The 21,825-nt window shown below is 35.7% G+C and overlaps 1 protein-coding gene across 2 annotated transcripts in view; it reads left to right on the forward strand.

Moving 5' to 3' along the window:
- LOC113230633 (ras-related protein Rab-23) overlaps positions 1-21,825 on the forward strand; it is a 65,374-nt gene that overhangs the window by 20,573 nt on the left and 22,976 nt on the right. The window contains exon 1 of one of the 2 annotated variants that reach the window (XM_026464633.1): positions 7,669-7,783. The exons of the other annotated variant lie outside the window; for it this stretch is intronic. The gene's annotated coding sequence lies outside the window, so the exon portion shown is untranslated. Of the gene's footprint in view, positions 1-7,668; positions 7,784-21,825 lie in introns of those variants that run through there. 2 annotated transcript variants of the gene reach the window in all.

A 21,825-nucleotide genomic window follows, 5' to 3' on the forward strand; every position in this document is an offset into this window, starting at 1 on the left:
GAACCTATTGCAATAAAACGGCAATTTCATACTTTAACCCCTAATATGTTATATTTATTATTTATTTGATTTCGTTTAACTAATGTAAACGATTCTTTTATGGTGAACTGTATATATTTTCACAATAAGATTTCGGAGCATTATAATTATTAAGATTACTCATTTCCTAAGTTTGAAACTTACATTAAAAAAATTTTAATTGAAAAGTCATTTAACAAATTTGAAGACTACATCTCTAAATTCCACACAAAGATTCAAACTGTATTCCATAGCATTTAAGTTTATTTGAAAAAAGCAACTCCTAACGTTTTTTACTAGTGAACGAGCAGTAACTTAAAAAATGACGTTATTAAATGTAAATTTATTTTGACTTTGACTGAGGTACGACATGAAACAAAGCATCAAAAAGGAAGAAAAAGCACGTGAGGCTACCGGCAGATGTTGCAACACCTGTCGCTGTAGTATTTTCGAAGGGCAACCGAGAGACCTTCAATGAGCTTCAAATAAAACAAGTTATACAAAGGTGATATGCCAAAACGTTATGGTTTCACGTACTACCTTTCAAAATGCAGCCATATCTCTACACTATAATAAACAGTCATAACTCTGTACGGTACGATAAAAAAGCACGACCGGGGCTGGGGATCATCATAAGAGGACTGTTGCACCTTTGAACTTACAACAACCTTATTATCAATTATAGACCTAAAACGTATGAGATAGTACAACAAAATGTTTATTTTATGTAAATTTACTATGCTTTGTAAAGTTATGGAAGAAAAGTTGTTACATTGTTTATGACATAACCATACTACCTACTTTTTAATGAGTGAAAGACTCTATTAAAATGATTTCTTGATAATTTGAATAATTTATTACTTACGCATACCAATGTCTTATATTGCATAAGAAGTAAAATGTGATTTACTATTTTAGTTTTAGACACTGTCAAAATAAGCATTAACAATGTAATCGAAACTCGAAATTGTTGAAAGTCAGAGACAATCTAGATATAAAAAGATACATGTCCGATTGAATTAGTGTGCAGATGTGCTCAGATCTGCAAACCAGTCTGACTACGTTTTATTTGTTCTGCAACGGTGCCCATAACTGTACGCCAATGCCAATACCTGTGCGCATACGCACTTGCTGCATATTGATTGATATTGTTTTCGAATTGTCTTGTATCCTAATCTTTGACACACTTATTAAAGTACGTAGATACTATCATATTTGAATCTAAACTTCTTTGAAGACATCGTACAATTTTTTTGTCATCTGTTTTCTTCCTCATATAAAATTTTCGTGTTTGTTTACGGGAACTTTAAAGCTGCTGATAAGTAATAACGTGTTTAATAAGTAGTAACGTGTAACGTTTTCGAATATTTGTGGCTTACCACAAATATTCGAAAATTGAGATATTAATGCAAAAAATTTTCTCGTCTCGTTTACATTTTACAAACATAAATTAAGTGACTTGATCCCTCCAAATAATAAAAAATGGTAGAAACAGTTGACATAAATATATTTGTCACAAACACGAAAAACATTTTAAACGTCATTTCCTTAAAACTAACGTTAACGTTATCATTATCATCTATTATATACATAATAATTCGTTTATTTACATAAAATATCCTATACAATTATCTTATATGTACGTAAAATATCACTTATGATCGTTGATGGTAAGTAACAGAAGATGTAACAAGAGACAGTGCCAGTACAAATATGTTTCGCATATTTTATAATAAATATTAGCATGTGGATGACTAGTTAACTATGTCAATTGACTACCACAACAATAGGAATGTCACAAGTAACAAATTAAAAATGCCAAAAATTATAGCAAACCCGAACATATCCCGCGCTCAACAGAAGACGTATTGAAAAAGATAGACGTTTAACCTGTCCTACAATTATAGCATCAAGCCTCATGACATATGAATTACTATATAAGAACAGGTACTTGTCGCCTTTTCTATCAAAACAGGAAAGATACTTATAATTATATGAAAAAGCTGTTTGGTGGAACCTTTGCCTTCTCAAATAAATAGGTGAAATTTAAAAAATCTACTTGGTACTTGGTGTAACGGGCTGGTGTTTGCAACTCGATGTCAAGGCGCCTATTTTAAAAAAAATCTATAAACATGTCAAAAAAGTCGCCTTTTCCCTGAAAACAAGGAAAGATACTAAATATATGAAGAGGCTGTATGGTGTAACCTTTACCTACCCAAATAAATGGGTGAAAATTTCTATTTAAAAAATTGTTAAAAATCAAGATATTACATCTTATTTTCTGTTAAATATTTCGTTAATGTCATAGAAATTATTTTCATTTAACCAATTGTATAAATTCGTAACCAGAGACGGAAGACAGCCTTCGTCTTTGTCGAATTTAATAATGATGATGAGCAAATTTCATGTAGTTTAATACACAGAATCCAAATCTCGCATTGAAGATGCGATTAAAATATCTAATAGACGTTACGATGTATCCTAATACCAATGTTACAACATAATAAATGCTGTGAAGCATTTATATTACGTCTGTTTAAAATTGCATTAGATATATTCTATATAAGAAGCTGGGTGTAGATCGTGACTAATAGAGGAAGTTACGCAATCTCATAAATAGGATAATGATCGTCTCATTAAAATATTATTTTTACAGCGTACAAGATCGTGAATAGTCACAGCCCCCATATCTTTCTAAATTAGTTTTGATTATAGTCACCCTTCCTACCGACCCTGGGGGTATTCGAGAAGGGCACTATAACATGTGCGCGCACAGGAACCTTATAAGTTCAGGTTCTGACCCCAGAGCAGCCAGTGTACAGGGTTGTCACTTGACTTTATACGGTTCTTCGAGATGCTAGTGCCTCGGGTGAGCTGCCCCGGGTGCACAGTATCCTCCCTATTTTTTAGATAAGTGAATTCCCGTCGCGCATTGTACAACTAACGGTTGCCACCGCAAAACCGTCGACTTTGAGGCCACTACCAAATCTTCTCATTGGCGGCGGAGCTGTAAGGCACGCTCACTCCCTGACGCTGAAAAACGACGTCTCTCCAGTCCCAATAACCTAAGCGCAATAAGCATCGTACAATAAGCATCGCTTCCAACTTAAAGGGCAACTCACGTGACCCGCGCGTCTCCTTGCTTCAGGCCCCCAACTAGACCGCTACTAAGACAACCCGGACACATGCAACCGGGGCAGACAAACATGTCCGTCTCTGCAGCTAACCACAAACCCCAGCGAGTCCATAACCCATACAGTCTCTCCGGAAAACCCTATCTCTCGGTTCGGTAGATAGTGAAGAGTTACAGTGAATTCATTCCAACTTACTAGCAGTAAAGCTCCTTGTGAAAGAATTCGTCCAGGGAAGTACCTCACCTCACCTATTTCTGCCGCCAAGCATGTGTCAGGCACATGGGACTTTTCAACTTATTTCTCAGGGTACGGGCGCAGTGGCAGTGCTCCTCAGATCTTTGTGATTTAAAGATCTAAGCGTGCGATCTCGCGAGCAGACGTGTCGCTTACCAACAGGTGCACAACTTGTTTGTCCCGTCATTTGATATCATAAAAAATCCTTAATTAAATGTGTTAAAAAAAGGTTGAATACATTTATTTCTGAATTTAACTTTTGTCTAAAACAGTTACTGTAAATGTAAGAACATAGAATATTGTACATATAAAACCTTCTCTGTTAAGTTAATAAAAGGTATACAGGTAAGAAGAGGTATTTCTCCACTGACACTGTTTACAAGGCAGCCCTGAGGCACAGTTAAAATTTAATAGTGTGCCTCAGGACATTCACCCGGCGCCTGAGCAAGGACGCGCGCCATTCATAAACGGGCTGCCAACACAACAATTTAACTTTCATGCGTCCTTTTTTTTCATCTATCATAAGACGATTTGAAATCAAAAAGAGCACGTAGATTCTATACTAGTATTACTATATCCTATATAATTTTTTAAGCAACGGTTCTGTCCATAACAACGTCCATTAAATTTTTAACCGTTGCCCATGATTACAGTTTGCCTCGGTTTTCACTTAACCATCATCTTAAAACGGCCGTTAAAAGTCACTTGAACCAGGTTTATGTATAATTAACACAGTGTAAGACTGGTATTGAGAACACGTATGTGTGAGTTTAATCAACGGGTAACCACGGAGGCGAAACCGAATGATGGGATCGATAGGAGAAAGTGGTCCGATTAGTTGAAGAAAAACACGTGTTGATTGTTGCGTTCAGTTATTGTCTCAAGAATTAATGATATTTTTGCTGTTATTTTCTTATTGTAAAACATGAGTTCACTCTTGACTATAATGTATACTTCTAAGCCTTTTTTATGATAGTGAGGGGATAAACAAGTCGTGCACCTGGTGGTATGTACTGGCGATACGCCTGATTATAGCGGCAGGGTCTGAGAGGCAGTGCCATAAGATATAAGTTGACAAGCCCCATGTGCCTGTAATTTCTTTTACCAGCACCCTTACCCTTCAAAATCAGAACGCAATAATGCTCACATTACCGCTTGGAGGCAGAAATAGATAAGGTGACAGTATCTCCCTAAACGAACTCTTTCACGAGGATCTCTACTACTACCAAAAACAAGTCAAGATGATGTCGATGTGGAAAGATTTTTTATCCTACTTCAGAAGACATCAGAGTTTTATTGACACGGAAATGCAGACGCAGGCAGCGTTCTATTCATTGCTACGAAGTTCCTAGAACTTTTAGTAGGTTCTTATTTCGAATGGCTTATTTCTTTGTGAAAAATTTATGGTCGCCGATCCACTGACCATGGAAGTAGTGTAGAACCCGGTTTAATACCCTGGTGCCCTCTAGAAGGTACGTGATCAAAATGGAATACTTGACAGCCCCATATCTACATTAGTTTTGATTATAGTGACCTTCCCTACCGACCCTTATGGTATACGAGAAGGGCACTATAACCTGTGCGTGCACAGGAATCGTCTAAGTTCAGGTGACACGATGACAGCCAGTGTGCAGGGTTGTCACAGACGCTTATCACTGACTTCATCCGGTTCTCAAGAGGCTAGTGCCTCGAGTGAGCCGCCCCGGGTGCACGTACGGTACCCTCCCTATTTTCCAGATAGGTACCGGAGTTGTAGGCACGCTCACTTCCCGTTGCGCATTGCACAATTAACGGTTATGGAATACATATACAGTTATAATTTTCCAGCGGAAGGAAATTCGGGTGCAAATGGTGCATACATGATGTTGGAAAGCAATAGCCCTTTTACTTCACTTCCGCAGAGCCCGACGCAAGCTCTTTAGAGATTTAAGATTCTGCTCCTCCGGCATACAGTGGTGGTTAAGGCAATGGTAAACCTATTTGTAATTACTAGCCATGATTTTAAACAGTCTAATGTTGCATATATAAACCTTAATAATAACTTCACAAAATTATTTTAGAAGCATCTCACTTTTTTCAAATTAAGTTATAATTCGCAATAACAAGCAGAAAAACACAAACATTACAGACTAGTGTAATGCTTATACCGTTCATTAGTCGAAACAGAACCGCTAGGGTGCAACAGAATGCATCTTTACAACGCCATTGAAATTGTGAGAAAAATACTGCTAAAGCTATTGTGAAATGGTACTTAACAGATAATCTTGGAAGTATTTGTCTTAGAACGTTTGCTTAGAAATAAAATTAACCTACTTACCGCAAAATAATGGCAACTCTAAAGTCGTAAATTTATATATAATAGCGCATTTATACTAAGTCGTCAAGCGACTTTAGTTTGCTCGTAGAAGCCGGCAAGCTACCCGGTGTAAATGTTTGTCTTCTGACGACGGTAGTTTGCAGCCGAAGTCGATCAAAGCGACCGGAAGCGTCGTCGCCTTTGGCAACGCGAAGTAGCGTGCCGAAAGCCGCAGACGGTATAAATGGAAGTCGACTGCTACGCCTTCGGCAGGTGAAGCAGTCTGCCGAAGGTCGGCAGACGACCTGGTGTAAATGCGCCACAAATATTTTAAACTGACATTTAGTAGGTTGTAAGACTATGTAATAGAAACAGTGATCTCTCAATCAGAAGATCATCTTTTTAATTATTTGTAGGCATTAATTTAAAAATCAACAATAGATAACAGAAAAATGATAATATATGTAAAGATTTTAATAATGAATTTTTAATTAGCAAATATAGCGTCAGAAATATTGAACCTTTTTTACTGACTTTGGCAATAAACATAGCATTATTATTCAAAATAACATTAGGCTGTCATCTCTAATTATAAATCCGACTGTAGAAAGAACCATACTAAATTTGCACGCTTTGATGATCGACACATATTATATATATGTTTCTATAAAATATCGCTTAATGTTACTTTTAATGCAATTTGCTTATTAAATCTATATCAACCGATATATGTACTTCCTACACGATTCACTAGTTTTGAGCGTTTTTCATGAAATATAAATATAAACTTAAAACTTTCTGTGCCTATTCATATTTTTCTTAATTTTTTTTTATTTTTAAAGTTAGCAAGTGACAAAAACAGCTCGTACTTTTTACCCTACACTACACAAAACGGCCCAATATAGCAAGTAGGTAATTGATATGACCAAATCTCATCATAAATATGCTCGATATTTATTTAAGCAAAAATTGAGTCGATTTAATCGATATACTAGAAACAAAGGTGTCAAAGGCTCAGAGTTTCGAAAACGATGCATAAATAACTTCGACTTTCACGTACCTATGTTAGTTTTAAATAACGCACTGCACATCATGTTTTTCATCCCATCAATTGATATCATAAAAACATACATACGAGTGCTAAAATGATCGATTGTCCAAATTGATGAACTACATATATAAAAAGTCCTTGACAGATATTTTTTGTCTATGTTGGATTTGTGTTTAGTTAGTTTATGTACTTGGTAGTTTTGTGAGCGATTTGCAACTTGTGTACTGATTCTCATAGCCTTGGTTTGTCTTTTATTAGGTGCCTACAGGTTCGATTTTTTGACGGTCAACACGAGTGATCAGACAAAACAGACAAAATCGACTAAATGTAAGCAGCAGACGGTTGAGAACGTATTTTTTCTCGATCAACTCTAGAATTTAAATTAGACGTAGATGCAAATACAAATTTGTTCGATTTTAACCTTGACATTCATCCATGAACAAAAATCGAGCAAATCTGTGGGAATGTTTAAATAATTTGTATGTCTTTCATCGCTGGTTATTTATGTAAATTACCAAAACCGATCGCAGCATACCATAATATGTCGATATGTCACAATATCAACGATTTTCTCGTAACTGTAGTGGCACCTAGAACTGTAGCTTGCATTAAGCCAAACAACCGCATCAATAAGCTTAGTCGATGTTTGCATTTGCGGTATCGATTTCCTAGAAATGCATAACGCAGCTTAACATACAATCTGCCCCATCTTACACCAGGACGCAAGAGCCATTAGGTGTGGTCATTCAACCTGATAACGGAATGCAGCGATTGTTCGCGACACCCGAGGCGCGACATAATTGTCTTAGAGTTTATCATCTCACTTCACTGTTGTTATGCGAGCCTGGTACGTACTACTGTTATTGCAATGTTATTTTAAACTCGATTTAAATTTAACGTACTAAGAAATTAACTAACTATTGCCTTAATTCATTATTACATTTTCTATATATTTGATTGAGAATTTCAGTGTTTTAAATTTTTCCACATACTTAGTGCAAACAAGTCATGTTAAGAACGCCACTATAGCAATGGCTCATTCAACATCAGGTATGTATTTCACTTTTCGCATTTATTTCCAGAAGTAAAGCAATATCGGATCGCTTGCATTGCTCCGATTGATGCGTGTCCACATTTCTAATAGGCATAATCTTGATCGTTGTGTGTATTTGTCACTTTTAAAGCGACATTGTATATTTAAACATTTGCATTTTAGAAATAATATACATTTTTTTTTTCTGTAAAATAAGCTCGTACGTATTTATTATGCAAGACGGGAGAGACAATTTCATAGAAATAAACGTATTAAAAAAAAACAACGTTTAGAAACCAATAGTTCGCTACCTGTATCTTCCATTTTTAATTTTTTCAATTTTTTCATTATCAAAGAAAAACGAATTGAATTCGTATCTTTTAATACCGAAAAACTTTTTTTTTATTATATCAAGTAATGGGACGAACAAGTCGTGCACCCGGTGTGGCTACTCGCCTGTTCATACAGTTGCAGCGCCACGATTTAAAAATCGCAAAGGTCTGAGCGATACTGCCACTGCGCCTGTTACCTTGAGATATCACATTGACAAGTCTCATGCGCCTGTAATGTCACCAGCACTCTTATACTTCAAAACCAGAACGTATACATCACTGTTTTAGGGCTGAATAGGTAAGGTGGCTGTTCCCTGGACGAACTCTTTCACAAGAATTTCTACTGCTACTAAAACTAATTTTCTGTGTTGTCGAAATACGTCAAAAAGTCTGTTTTGAGTCTCACTTCAAATTGACGAATGTAGTACCTACTAATTAATTAAAAAGGTTCTATCACCTTACAGCATAGTAATATCATAACAAGTTACTTAGTTAGTAGTAATTTTTTGCCCTTTCAACGCGATAACGCGTAGTGTGTCACTCCCACGGAGTCCGGTTATGCTAATTATGGAGAATCACACAATGGCCGGGACTCCGCAAACAGTGGCTGTCTACACATTTGAGTATTAGATGATCTTTAAGTACAACTCTCTTGTTACTTACGAGAATTCTCGCTTGGACCATGGACAGATGTAATTTAGACAATATTTCATTACTTCATAATGAACCGAAACGTAAACTATTTTTTTAACAGTTTGAAGTCGGTTAAAAAATAAGTTTAGGAGGCAATTAGGCTGTAATTTTCTTTTTTTGGATTTTTCACGATCGCTTTGTCACTTGTATGATTCTTTTTTGTTGTTTTATGTATAAATTTAATGAAAATATTCCACCTCTTAGGGCGGCAAATAGGGTGACAAAATGATTTTTTTATTGGATTTCACCCACTTTCCGTTAACCTGTTGCAATAAAACTTGGCAAATAGATGTAATTCCACAAACAGGTCGGTTTATTTAATAGTTTATTCCATAGGAAAAACACAAATACATTTAATAAAAAGCAAAAGAAACAAGTCTCTGCTTATTTCTAAAAAAAAATAAATCCTGCAAACATAAATACAGAACACAAAGTAACGTGCTTACGTGCACAACAAAACAAAAATTATGCAACACAAAAACAATACATAAATACATATTTCATAATAGGTATAATACCTAAAATATGGAATAGTGGAACTATACTGAAGTTATATCTGCGATGAACAATTACGACTATATATATTATGCTCCTTAACTCTTAATTTTCTCTCTCCAAAGACTCCAAAACAATTTTATTTTATAAAAAAGTTAAGTCCAAAAGTATATTCGTGGCAGAAAGAAAACCTCGTGGTTCAAGAATCTGAGAGACTGGTTCCACCTTAGCACACGTCCCCTCTTTCGTATAGCAGCATCAAAAATGAGAATAGCCATGATTACACATGGAAAAAACTGCTTTTTTTTTAAAAACGTCCTCTTAAAACGCTCTTTACTCCTAGAGGATGATAGAGAGAACGCTTTTTTGTTTGAAGCATAGAAAATCGTTTAGAAAAACGTTTAAGCGCATAGACGTTTATGTTAAAAAAGCTTGCAACGTTGTGTTGATAGATAAAAGCAAGAGTAAACAGACCAAAAAGTAAAGGTTTTAAGATAAGTAAGTTTATTTGTAAAACATGTGTTTTATTTTTCACATTAACGAATTAATTTGTTTAGGAAACATAGATGGCGGGACTTTAAGCACGTTGTAAAAAATCTAATTGGTATTGAACTGACCAACATGTACCTACGCTTAAATTGGAAAGCACACTTATGCGCTTATTTTAAAAAAAAGCGAACTTTTCAGTGCTTTTCGTTTAAATGCCCATCTTTAGCCATTATGGTCGCCAACCTTCGTAGAGAAGCGGCACACTAAGAAGATATTCCAGAAGACCTTTTCACCTCACTAAGTCGGAAAGGCTTTCTGCGCGCAAAAGCGTTTTTGTTCTCTAGCGTGGAAAAGGTTTTTGAAATTCGAACTTGACGATGGACTGCGGTGCACCTAACTTTTACTTTCGATGAAAAAAAAAGAAAATGACACGCTCAACTACGCGATTTGTCGTACATTACTTAAGTAATATAAATCCGTTGGTACATTTTATTCTTATTATTGTTGACATTAAATTGACAATGATAACTAATTGCGTTTATTAAATTGTTTTAATTCATCGAAGAACTAAATTTCAATAAACAATTAATGACACAATATAAAAGTACAAGCAAAAATAAAAATTGATGAGGTGTAAATTCAGAACGCATCCGAACTTTTAAAACTTTTAAACTTTTTCATAAAAATAAAAAACCGATGTTTTATAGTTCAAGAGATTCGCTCTGGACCTTTTGGAGGGAAAGGTGTCGTTTTTATTGTGACTTTCAATTTTTTGTGAATTCTAGTTTAAAGTGGAATAGGATAATGCTATTGTGCCTTAATCGAAGATTAAAACGCGAAATTATACGAATCTCGAACTAAAATACCCGTATCGGCCCGTTTTAAGGAATCCCGAGTCAATCCAAGCACGCCTCAAATTGCCTATCCTCTTTGTGGCGACCATGTTTACAGAAACATAATTAAACTGCATGTTTAGGCTGATGGCTTTGCCAAAGCCTTAATAAATAAAAAAAAAAATTATAGTTCAACTGTTTTTCTCTCATCTTGCTCTGCTGCAAAGTTGTTTTGCGTGTCGTGTCTTGGAACCTCAGGTTTCAATACAAGCACTCGAGTCAAACAACAACTTTGCAGCCTTGCCTATCAAATAACTATTTCAGGTCGAAAGTACCAAAAATAAATGTGTATGAAATATTACGTTCTTCGAATACAAGTCAATAGTTTCACATTCAAAATAATATTTGCATTCGAACATCAGCAAATATCTTACGTAAGCTGTCGTAAGTTATGTATTAAACTAAATAGAAACCAAAAGCATCATTTCTTTGGTAGACTATGTAACCTTATAAATTAAAAAGTTACCAAACAAAAGAGCTTGCGTGGGACAAGTTTATTATTATGATTTAATATAATTTACTTATGCTAAATGATAAATTATTTCAATTACTCCCAAACAAAGTTGACTAAGTTGGAACGAGATTACACGACAAATTATTTCATTGTGAACTCAACAAGTTCACAAGAAAAGTGGATTACATAAACAATAAGTTTAATAATACAACTGCCTCCGTGGCCGAACGGACACCATGCTCGACTGCAACGCAGATGTCCCGGGTTCGATTCTCGGGCCGGGAGAAATATTTGTATGGCCTACATTTATTAATCTCGTGAGTTAAGGAGGAATTTGTGTCCATGGCACCTGCAATACAGGGTTTCCCTAGTACGGGACTATGAGTGTGTATGAAAAAATTGAGTGGAGATCGTAGAATATATTTCTACATTTACTAGTTATTTAGCTACAATATTTCCTGCTTTGTATCGAGATAGGTACCAAAAAAAGTAAAGATATTATTATTATTAAGATATTATATTTTCGCGATTATTACATATAACAAATGATACTATTTCTTTCGGATGTAAGTCACGTATATTATACTAATTAATATGTTTTCATTTATTCTAATTCCATTATTAATTAATAACAAATTTAATTTAACAAAAATTCAATTTTGTTAAAATATGATAAAATAATTTGTCAAACATTATGTAGCGTAAGTTGGAATGTTCTTTGGATGTTGTTGAATTTAAAAATAAGGTATTTTGCTTATTTCAAAATTAGTTTGCGACTTTTTCTAAACTGGCAGAAATGTAATGTCAAGTTAAATAGTTAGTTAGTTAGTTATGTCGACGAATTTTATATATTATTATATTCATATATTGCATTTCAATTTCAATATAGACAGACATCTTAGATCCGATATGAAGGCTTATTAGCGATGTCTACGTCTACAAAAGATCATTTAATTTCATGGTGCATCAGTGAGATTGACTATTACTGAGACTGGCAGATAACTTGAGAAATGTTAACTTTATCAGATCTCGTTTAAAATTAATTGCAGTTAATGTTAACGTGCACGCTATTCTCGAGCCAAGCGACATGTCGCGAACAGATGGCAAACGCCCGGCACTGTGCTCCAGCTCACCAGCAAGACGGCTGGTTTCGCGGCTGAGCTGGCGGAAAGAATAAAAAGCAATAAGTACCAGGATCTCGGCTCCGGCTACCTATTTACAGCCTTTGGAGTCGAAACCCTTGGCCCGTGGGGCCCTAGTGCCCTTCATCTATACAAAATTTTATCGAAAAAATTAATAGACTGTCTGGGGAACCCAAGGGCCGGCAGCTACCTTGCAGAACGCATTAGCATAGCAATACAAAAGGGGAACGCTGCCAGCATCTTGGGCACCTTGCCGCGAGAACCCAATTTTATTCATATAATTTAAAATCTTAGTTTTAGTTTCTAGTAGTTAAGCTTTATTGTCTTTTTTACCTTACCTATATATTATCTGAAATAATATTATACTTTTTTCGTTTTTATTTTATACATAGATAAATAAATTGCACTTCAATCGTTACATTGCAGTTAATAATAATAATAATGTGCTTGACAACCACACCAATTACCTGAAGCTCTACTCTCGTTCTGCGTCCGACATCCGTCCATAACAATTACTGTGAAACAAGTAATATTCGACCAAATTAAAGGACATTATCAAGTAAGGAGTTCATCATTCATCAGGCGTTTTTTAATTTGGTCGAATATTACTCATTTGACATTAATTGTTTCGGCCGGATGTCAGACGGAGAAAGAGAGTACGCAGTCGATTCTGAACCCTACGATAACTCACTTGTCTACCGATTCGCTTTTAATGTACAGTGCCTGGGGGTCGATTTAGAACCTTACGATAACCCAGTTGTCGATTTCTTTTCATTTTTATTCACAACACCCGAATCGAACGTCAAAATTTCGTATTCGAAACCGAACCGAAATGACGTCACACCCGTACGATTACTCGAACTTCTCGACCGACAAAGGTTACAAACGTTATTCAGAACCACAGACCACATAAATTCTTTCTTCCGTGTTCAGAACATAGTTATCGAATGAAAGTTACCGATCGTCCTATTGTTTACAAAGCAGGAATGTATTATTATTTTTATTATTATTTTAAATAAAGTCTGGATTTTGTTCAATTATATTATTACTTTATTTTAATGCATTTGTACACTTTTGGCCTTAAAAGTCTTAAAAATGTATATAAAAGGATTTTCATTTTTCTTATAATCTATTTCACCGACTAACTCCGTAAACGCTGTTGCATATCCGAAACCGAATCGAATGTTTAACTCGAAGAATGATATCTAATCGAAAGTTTCGGCTAAAATACCGAAGAGTTCTAAATCGGGGTCCTGGTCTCAAACTGGGGAATCCTCTGTAATGTCGGAGTGATATTCCGCTCTGGTATCCACCAGAGCGGAATTCACTCCGCGGCATACCCAAAACTAACAGACCAACCAGTTTCATTTCACAATTTCAACGTCATTTAAATGCATCAATGTACTTTCGTAATAATTGAAGTTGTAAGTTGTAATAACAAAATTGTAACTAGTTGATATTGTTACCAGTACATACACGTAAATTAAACTTAAATAGTCAATCTGTAAGCAATCAATTCAATTGCTTTTATTTTTAATACTCCTGTGTATAAACACATCCCGTGGCAACTTGTAAATGAAACAAATAACTCACGCCACAATATCTATTATTTTGACCACTTGTTGTGTATGTTTTGTAAGTTGTCTTAAATAATAAGTAAATTGCACGAGTTAATTCCGCCTTCCCCTTTCCATTATCGAGGGACTAAACGTAGGATGGAGTTCCACCTCTATGTTGTGGACATTCCCAGGATTCACGGAACGCTTCGTCGTTCCGCTTCCGCTTCGAAATCCATGCCTGCGGACTTTTTCTCCGAACGCTATAACTTGGACCTTTTCAAGGCGAGATTGAATAGGCAATATTTATGTGTGCAACTGTGTATGCTACATCTTCGACATCATCGTCATTTGCCATTAGGTAAGATGGAGGTCAAATGTGCACCTTTATTAAAATTTGTACAAAAAATAAATAAGTACAATTATCGTCATCACAAACGTTTTCCTTCAGATTCTACTGTGAAACTAGGGTTCAGAGACGCGAGACTGAGCTTATAATTTTATACGTCTATAAATTACGATAAAATTGTCAAAAAATTTTATTTTATCACAGTAATTAGTATTAACACATCTCGTTTAATAAACAAGTTTGTCAAAAATAAATGTATTTTACGCCTATTACTTAATAATAATAATAATAAAATACATAACGGTTCCGCCTTCCTCGAAAATCGAAAATTATTTCTACTTCTTCAATTAGTTAATTCAGTTTTACACTCATAATTTTACTATTAAAACTGGCTTAGGAAATTCTAATCGATTGCGCAATCCGGTACATCGTTTCGCATAAAACATTTGATTTTATGTGACTGCACATGGCTCGATGCTGCGTAAATAAAAAAAATGTTGTCAACTAATTTTAACAGTTCCGCCTTCCTCCGAAACCGAAAATTATTTCTTCGTTAAACCTATAATTAGCTAATTTAGCTTCACGTCCATAATTTTACTATTAAAATTGGCTTAGAAACGTCTAATTGATTGCGCAATCCGATACATCGTTTCGCATAAAACATTGGATGTTATGGACAGGTTTTCGAGGAAGTGACGCCTTTATCCGATTTAATTAATCTCGCGGAGTTACGAGCGGTAATCGGCCGTGATAGATGGTATCTATCTGACTTATACCTTAAGAGTATACTCTGGATTACCAACCATGGCGGCTTAAAATTAAGTTTGTTGATCGATTTATTTTGTCTAAGTCTGTGGACGTATCGGGACAACATTACTAATGAACGTGAGATTCCATTAACGAGAATGAATAGGACATGAAATTCTGTCTCGAACTAATGTGTGGTATGGTGTAATGGGCTGTGATCCGCAACTCGACGTCCAGGCGCCTATTTTTCACTATTATTACAAAATAGTGAAAAATAGGGTGGTTTGCATTAATATTAGACATAATTGGCTGATGACTTTACCGTCTCAGTCAAGACGTGTCTTAGGCGATTTACCTGGATCCGAAAAAATAGTTTCATTTGCTATGTGTAACAATCGCGAAAACCTAAGAACTTGATATGGAAATCTACTTTTAGAATAGTCTCGAAAGTCTCGTGCTCGTCAGAATGACTTATGTCCACTTGCACTAAACCTAGGTACGTCTTAAACCAATAATTGCAATGCAAAAGACACTCTTAATACATCGTGTTAAGAGTGTCTTATCAATTTAAGCATTGGTTTAAGACATACTTAAGTTTAGTGCAAGTGGACATTAGGGTCGTATTCTAGAACTCTACTCAATACTCAAGTCAGGATTTGAGTATGGTTTAAAGCAATTGATATCATACTCAAGTCCCTGCCATTAGGGTCGTATTTCCAGTGCTTGTATTTCCATTGCAATCCTGACTTGAGCATTGAGTAGAGTTCTAGAATACGATCCTTAGACTAGTATTGACAGGGTATTTCGATATCGCATCGAGTCTCGATTTTTTCTCTCGGGTGGAAATGCAACGCGGTGAAAGCCCTAATTGAGATACTTCTAAAACATGCATACAAATTGTCGCGTCCAGCCTCCGCAGACTTATTAGATACAAAAACAGACAGACTAGAGGTAGAACTTCAAAATTAGACCGACCGTCTTTAGGACCAAAGACGATGAGGGCTGACTAGACTAAACTAGTCACAAATCTTCACACACAACGTCACAATCTCTGAACTGAGAATTCTGCTCTCTTGGACTTACACTTTAGTGCAGACAGATCGTACACAAGTTTTCTCCAAATGTAAAGATTTTTTGCGTAATTAATACATACGGTATTGGCATTACTGCTGTACTTTACAGATCATACCGGTAGTACGTCAAAAATGGTTTTATCATATGGAAATCCTAAAAGTGATACGAACTACATGAAACAAATTATGCATGTGAAATTTTAAACCATTTTTTTTTCTTTATAATATCAAGTGGCGGGACAACAAGTCGTGCGCCTGATGGTAAGCTACACGCCTGTCCATAACTGTTGCAGTGCCACTCAGAGCTTTTAATCGCAAAGATCTGAGGGACACTGCCACTGCGTCTGTCACTCTAAGACGTAAGTTGACAAGTCCCATGTGCCTGTAATTCACCAGCAACTTCATAACTGTCTTATTTAAGCATTAAAAAAATCGGTTGATTTCGTTCGTACAATATTTTAACCTTTGCTCTGAAAAGTTGTCATTTTGATGAGCAATTTTTTATTTATTTAAATATTCAAGTACTTGGTACTTGGTGCAACGGGCTGGTATCCGCAACTCGACGACAAAGCGCCTATTTTGCGTGTGGTAAAATATTCAAGTATATAATATACTAATGTGTGAAAACGTGTAATTATTAAATAATATTTCATTATACTATACTTAAATATGAAATAATATTTCACGATGAAAAATATCGAATAATTAAATACTAAAAATAGCCACGAAAGTTAGTCCGTGAACACTAGTCCGAGAATGACCGAAATACAAAAACACTATTTGGTTCAAAATACGATACACGAGCCGACTGCGGCTACACGATTGGATATGCTCAGCGTGAATCTTCTCGTCAGTGGCCGCTTTTATAATGGAGTCAATGAGTGTTTTTGCCGCCAAAACATCATTAAACTTTTTACGACTTGAATGAATGAATACTATTCATCACTTTCAACGAGAAAAAAAAATTGTTTCTAGTCTATCAACTTCATCCAAGCTAATATTATAAAATGCGGAAATAACTTTGTATGTGTTACGTTTTCACGCCTAAACCGCTGAACCAATTTTGATGAATTATGGTGTAGAGGTAGATGGGACCTAGGAGGACATAGGGTACTTTTTGTCACAAAAATAATCCTAAAGGGGATGAAAGTTTGTATGGAGAATCAATTAGGGATCTGAAAATTAATATTTACGCACCCCTCATGGAAGAATGGCATAAGTGAAGTTATGTCAAAAATGTTTATTACTGATATCCTCCTCTATCTACTAATATTGTCGATAGAGTTACAAGAATTGGAGAGGATGTGGGTTGTATTTTTCTGTATCCAATGGAGCAATATGCCATGCCATTCTTTCATGAGGGGTGCGATTTGTGCCTTTTGCAAGTAATAAACAATGAATCAACGTTTTTGACCGATTAATTACTCCTTAACGACTATACAAATCTAGAAAACTCGGACCCGCTTCGAATGTGGCTTGTGCACTCAGTCCGTTTCGAATTTATTTTATTATATTTATTTCTTTTTATTTTATTTATTTACTTTTCACATAGATTTTGATAACATTTTGTATAGCACAGTATTACTCGAAGTAATTCTAACTCAGACGAAGTCACGGGCAACAGCTAGTTTTATATATACATATTAAAAGAGAAAAGCAATTTAAAAATGGAACCAAGAAATGTTTCTTTTTATAACTTGCACTGTTACACTAAAGTTCTGAAGCAACTTACAATCGTTAATAACAGTTTGGTTGCTGCAACTTATAATAACTGTATCGAATAATTTGACTCCAATTCTTGACCGTGTACCTATCCTGTATGAAATAAAACCATTTATCTTTATTGGTTTTTTTCCAACACAAAAGACTGGCGAAACTACAGCCTTGCATAACAAATAACTATTAAATGGTAATGTCCTATTTTTTGGCGATAATGTACGTTTAAAACTCTTTTTTAGCTGCATCTAATCTTATAAAACTTAGAATAATTCACATTTTGCAATTATATACATATTTACTTAATTTCGTTTAATAGAATAATTATAATGAAACACTCGGTTTAAACTTTGGTATGATAAAGTCTTGTTATGTGACTTTATTACTTGTCCGTTGGTTTTCTACAGAATATATTTCGGTGAGTGTGCCCATGAGCTCTATGAACTCATCTCTTCCTCTTTTACCATCGAACATCCAGGCGTACGGATATCATCCTTACTTGGTCGATATTCCCTTCAGCTGTACTAAGCGCTTTTCATCATCTTTATTATGCACACAACTAAGGAATAGAATTCCCTGTCTGCGACTGTATTTCCGAGCACATACAACACGAGTATTTTTATTGCGACTGAATAGGTATATTCTGGGCGAGTTCATTCCATCGTATATCCTATCATTGTTCCTGGGCTAAGTACTGGCCAGGAGCAAGCACATTTACTTTAAAAAAAATACTTCCACTAATGAGAATATCAAGCGGAGATTGTCTACTTAAATCATGAAAAGATTTGAAGTGTACACACACTTCAAATCTTTTCAAATAAATTATTATTATTAGTAATTGTGGAAACACTTGCACGTTTACTAACTCATGCCCGTACGTAAAAAAATACCCACCCACACTGTACAAACAATACACCTTGTAAAATCTCTTTAGTACATCTCTTCTATGTAGATATTTTGTAAGTTGTTACTTACATCCTTATCTACCTACACAGCTGTCAATTATCACGAACAAACCCGTTGTATTGAGCCCATTGTTCCACATCGGAGTCCCACTTTCAACGTTGTTTAGTTAGGATGGAAAGTCAAACTCACTATTAGCCACAATGCCTCGGGTATATTTTGATAATATGTACGCTTGAACAAGTGAAGAAAGTTCGCTTAGGGCACGTTCATATAAATGAGCTATTGTGGCTCACTTATTTTCGATCTACACGCTTCGTTATGTGATGGAATGCTCTTTTTGATTGGCGCCTCTACTATGGTATTTCTAAATATTACAGCTTTAGAGCGTTTGCGCTCTACATCCGATTCGTTGACGGTCCAAAATGCCACAGGTGTCCCAAGTGTCATTTTATCTCTAGGTGTAGGTACAAGCGATATTCACATTTTCTCGGATTCGAACTGGACTTAGTGCACAAGTGACATCCGAAGTGGGTCCGAGTTTTCTAGATTTGTGCAGTATCGAATTCGTAATGAACATAAATCGGATGCAGTGCTGTCAAAATCCTATCCGGTATCTAAATCTACAAGTTTATTTTTGTATAACACAAAGTTAGGTTTGCGCTTTTTACTTTCTTGATACACTTATAAGTGAGATTAATTGAAAAACTATTCGTAATGCTCGTGGTATAAAAACGCGTATTTTTTTTCTCTTCTTTGACGTCTAGTTTCATATTACAAATATTAATACTAAAATTAACCCAAATAACTAACTAACATGGCGTCCAAATTAGGTACTGACTGACTTGTTAGATGCACGCCCATGCGATATTATAAAAAAACTGTTACACTTCGTCTTTTTTTTATGATACCAAATGCCGAGATGAACAAGACGTGTGCCTGGTGTGGTAAGCGACACGTCTGTCCATAAAAATTGCAGAGCCACTCTGAGCTATCCATCACAAAGATTTGAGGGGCACTGGCACCGCGCCTGTCGCCCTGACACATAAGTTGACATGTCCCATGTGCCTGTAATTTCACCAGCACCCTTACCCTTCAAAACCGGAACACAGTAATGTTGACTTGATACACGACTTAGGACTTATCAACTTGTGTCTCAGGGAGACAGGCGCATGACAGCGCCCTTCACATCTTTGCGATTTAAAGATCTGAGCGGCATTGTAACTGTTATGAACAGGCATGTAGCTTACCATCAAGCACACGACTTGTTCGTCCCGTCACTTGATATTATATAAAAAAAGTATGTGCCAGTGGTAATTTCACCTAGTATTATCCTTCAAAACCGGAGCCCAGTAATGCTCATATTACTGCTTGGTAGCAGAAATAGGTAAGATGGGAGTACTTCCTTATGACGAACTTTTTTACAAGGAGCTCTAGTGCTACTGGTCAGGGTATGAGTAAACGTATATATAGGTATGCCTTATGTTTGCCCAGTTACAGTGAAAACTAACTGTTTTTATTTTGTTACACAGCCTGTATTTTCACTAATTAATGATATATAAATTTCAATTCACACCCTTTTGTATTAAGGCCATATATGCAAAAAGGCAATTTTTCAGGAGAGAGGTCATTAAGCTGGGTACACACTAGCGAGCTGCAACCTTTGCATGTTAAGCCGGGTACTCACTAGCGAGCTGTAACCGTAACCATTGCATGTTATGTAACCAAAAATCATAGTGTGTGAGCCGAACGCGTGCGGTTCGTAGTGAGCTGTCTGATTGAAGACTGTTTCACGCGTACACATTAGAACCTCGTTACTGTATTTGGCACGTTACAGTTACAACTCGCTAATGAGTACCCGGCTTTATGTTACTAAAAATCATAGTGTTTACATAGAGCCGACGATAACCAGGTACTCATACTAGGTAGTGAAGACTGTTTCACGCGTACACACTAGAACGTCGTTACTGTATCTGTCACATTACACTTACAGGTCGCTAATGAATACCCAGCTTTAGCTTTTTAATGCTTAAATTGGAGAGTTATAAAATTACATATGTTCATAATTTGTTTCATATAGTTCGTATTATTTTAATTACTGTCAAGAGCATATTTGACATCTGATTACTCGTGGATTTATTACACCTACACCTAATGCATTAATTACATGTATATTATATAACATATGTACTTACATAATACTTAACCCCAGTTCTTAATAATTAACAAGGTTGTGTGATTGACGAGCGATTGTATTTAACAACAAAATATTGTCGGGGATATTGCAAACCCGCGTATAGTAAAACCGCGTATAGTAGTAGTATTGGTAAAACGCGTGTATCTGCATCAAAGCAAATTTCGCAGAGGAGAGGGATTTAACGTTATTACTTTGTTATTTCAATGACTATAATTTTTGCACAGTAAGCATTAATTTATATTGTCTATCGACTGATAACAATAGATTCCGGTGAATCACGCTAATTTGGTTGCCACGACATTTACGCGGATTTGATTTGACCAATAAATGACTGAAATGGAAACTCATAATCAAATGTTTGTTACGCGTAATTGCTCTATACCCGACGACATTACTGACTGATTATTACAAACACTATAACTTAAGGTACCTAAGTTTTTTTTTTATAATAGCAAGTGACGGGACGAACAAGTGGCGCGCCTGATGGTAAGCCCTGTCCGTGGCAGTTGCAGTGCCATTCAAAGCTTTAAATCGCAAAGACCTGAGGGGCACTGCCACTGCGCCCGTCACCCTGAGACATAAGTTGACAAGTCCCATGTGCCTGTGATTTCATCAGCAACCTTACCTTCAAAACCGAAACACAGTAATGCTGATATTGCAATGCAATTAACAGATACAAAGCAGTAAAATAATTCAAAAATCCTGTCATAAAATGTAGGTAATTCGATAAAAGGGTAGGGTTGGAAATATGGTTAAACCTGTTACACTTACCTTTCTATTTAATTGTAGATGTAACTTCAGATGGCATTATTCATTGAAATTAATTCTAATGTTAATATTGATAACTGAAGTTAATTTAATTTAATGTAATTTTAATGAAAGAACCAATTAACGCAAAATATTTCCAGTTTGATGTCCTTTTACGGATTAGCTTACGTCTCACAATCTTTTATGAATGTTACTAGATAATATTCCAATGTAATTTAATTAAGTGCAACTACATAAGCAATTAAATACTTA

The sequence above is a fragment of the Hyposmocoma kahamanoa genome, unplaced genomic scaffold (assembly GCF_003589595.1).
Source record: "Hyposmocoma kahamanoa isolate Upper Pololo Valley unplaced genomic scaffold, ASM358959v1 64, whole genome shotgun sequence".
In the NCBI taxonomy this organism is placed as follows: Eukaryota; Metazoa; Arthropoda; class Insecta; order Lepidoptera; family Cosmopterigidae; genus Hyposmocoma; species Hyposmocoma kahamanoa.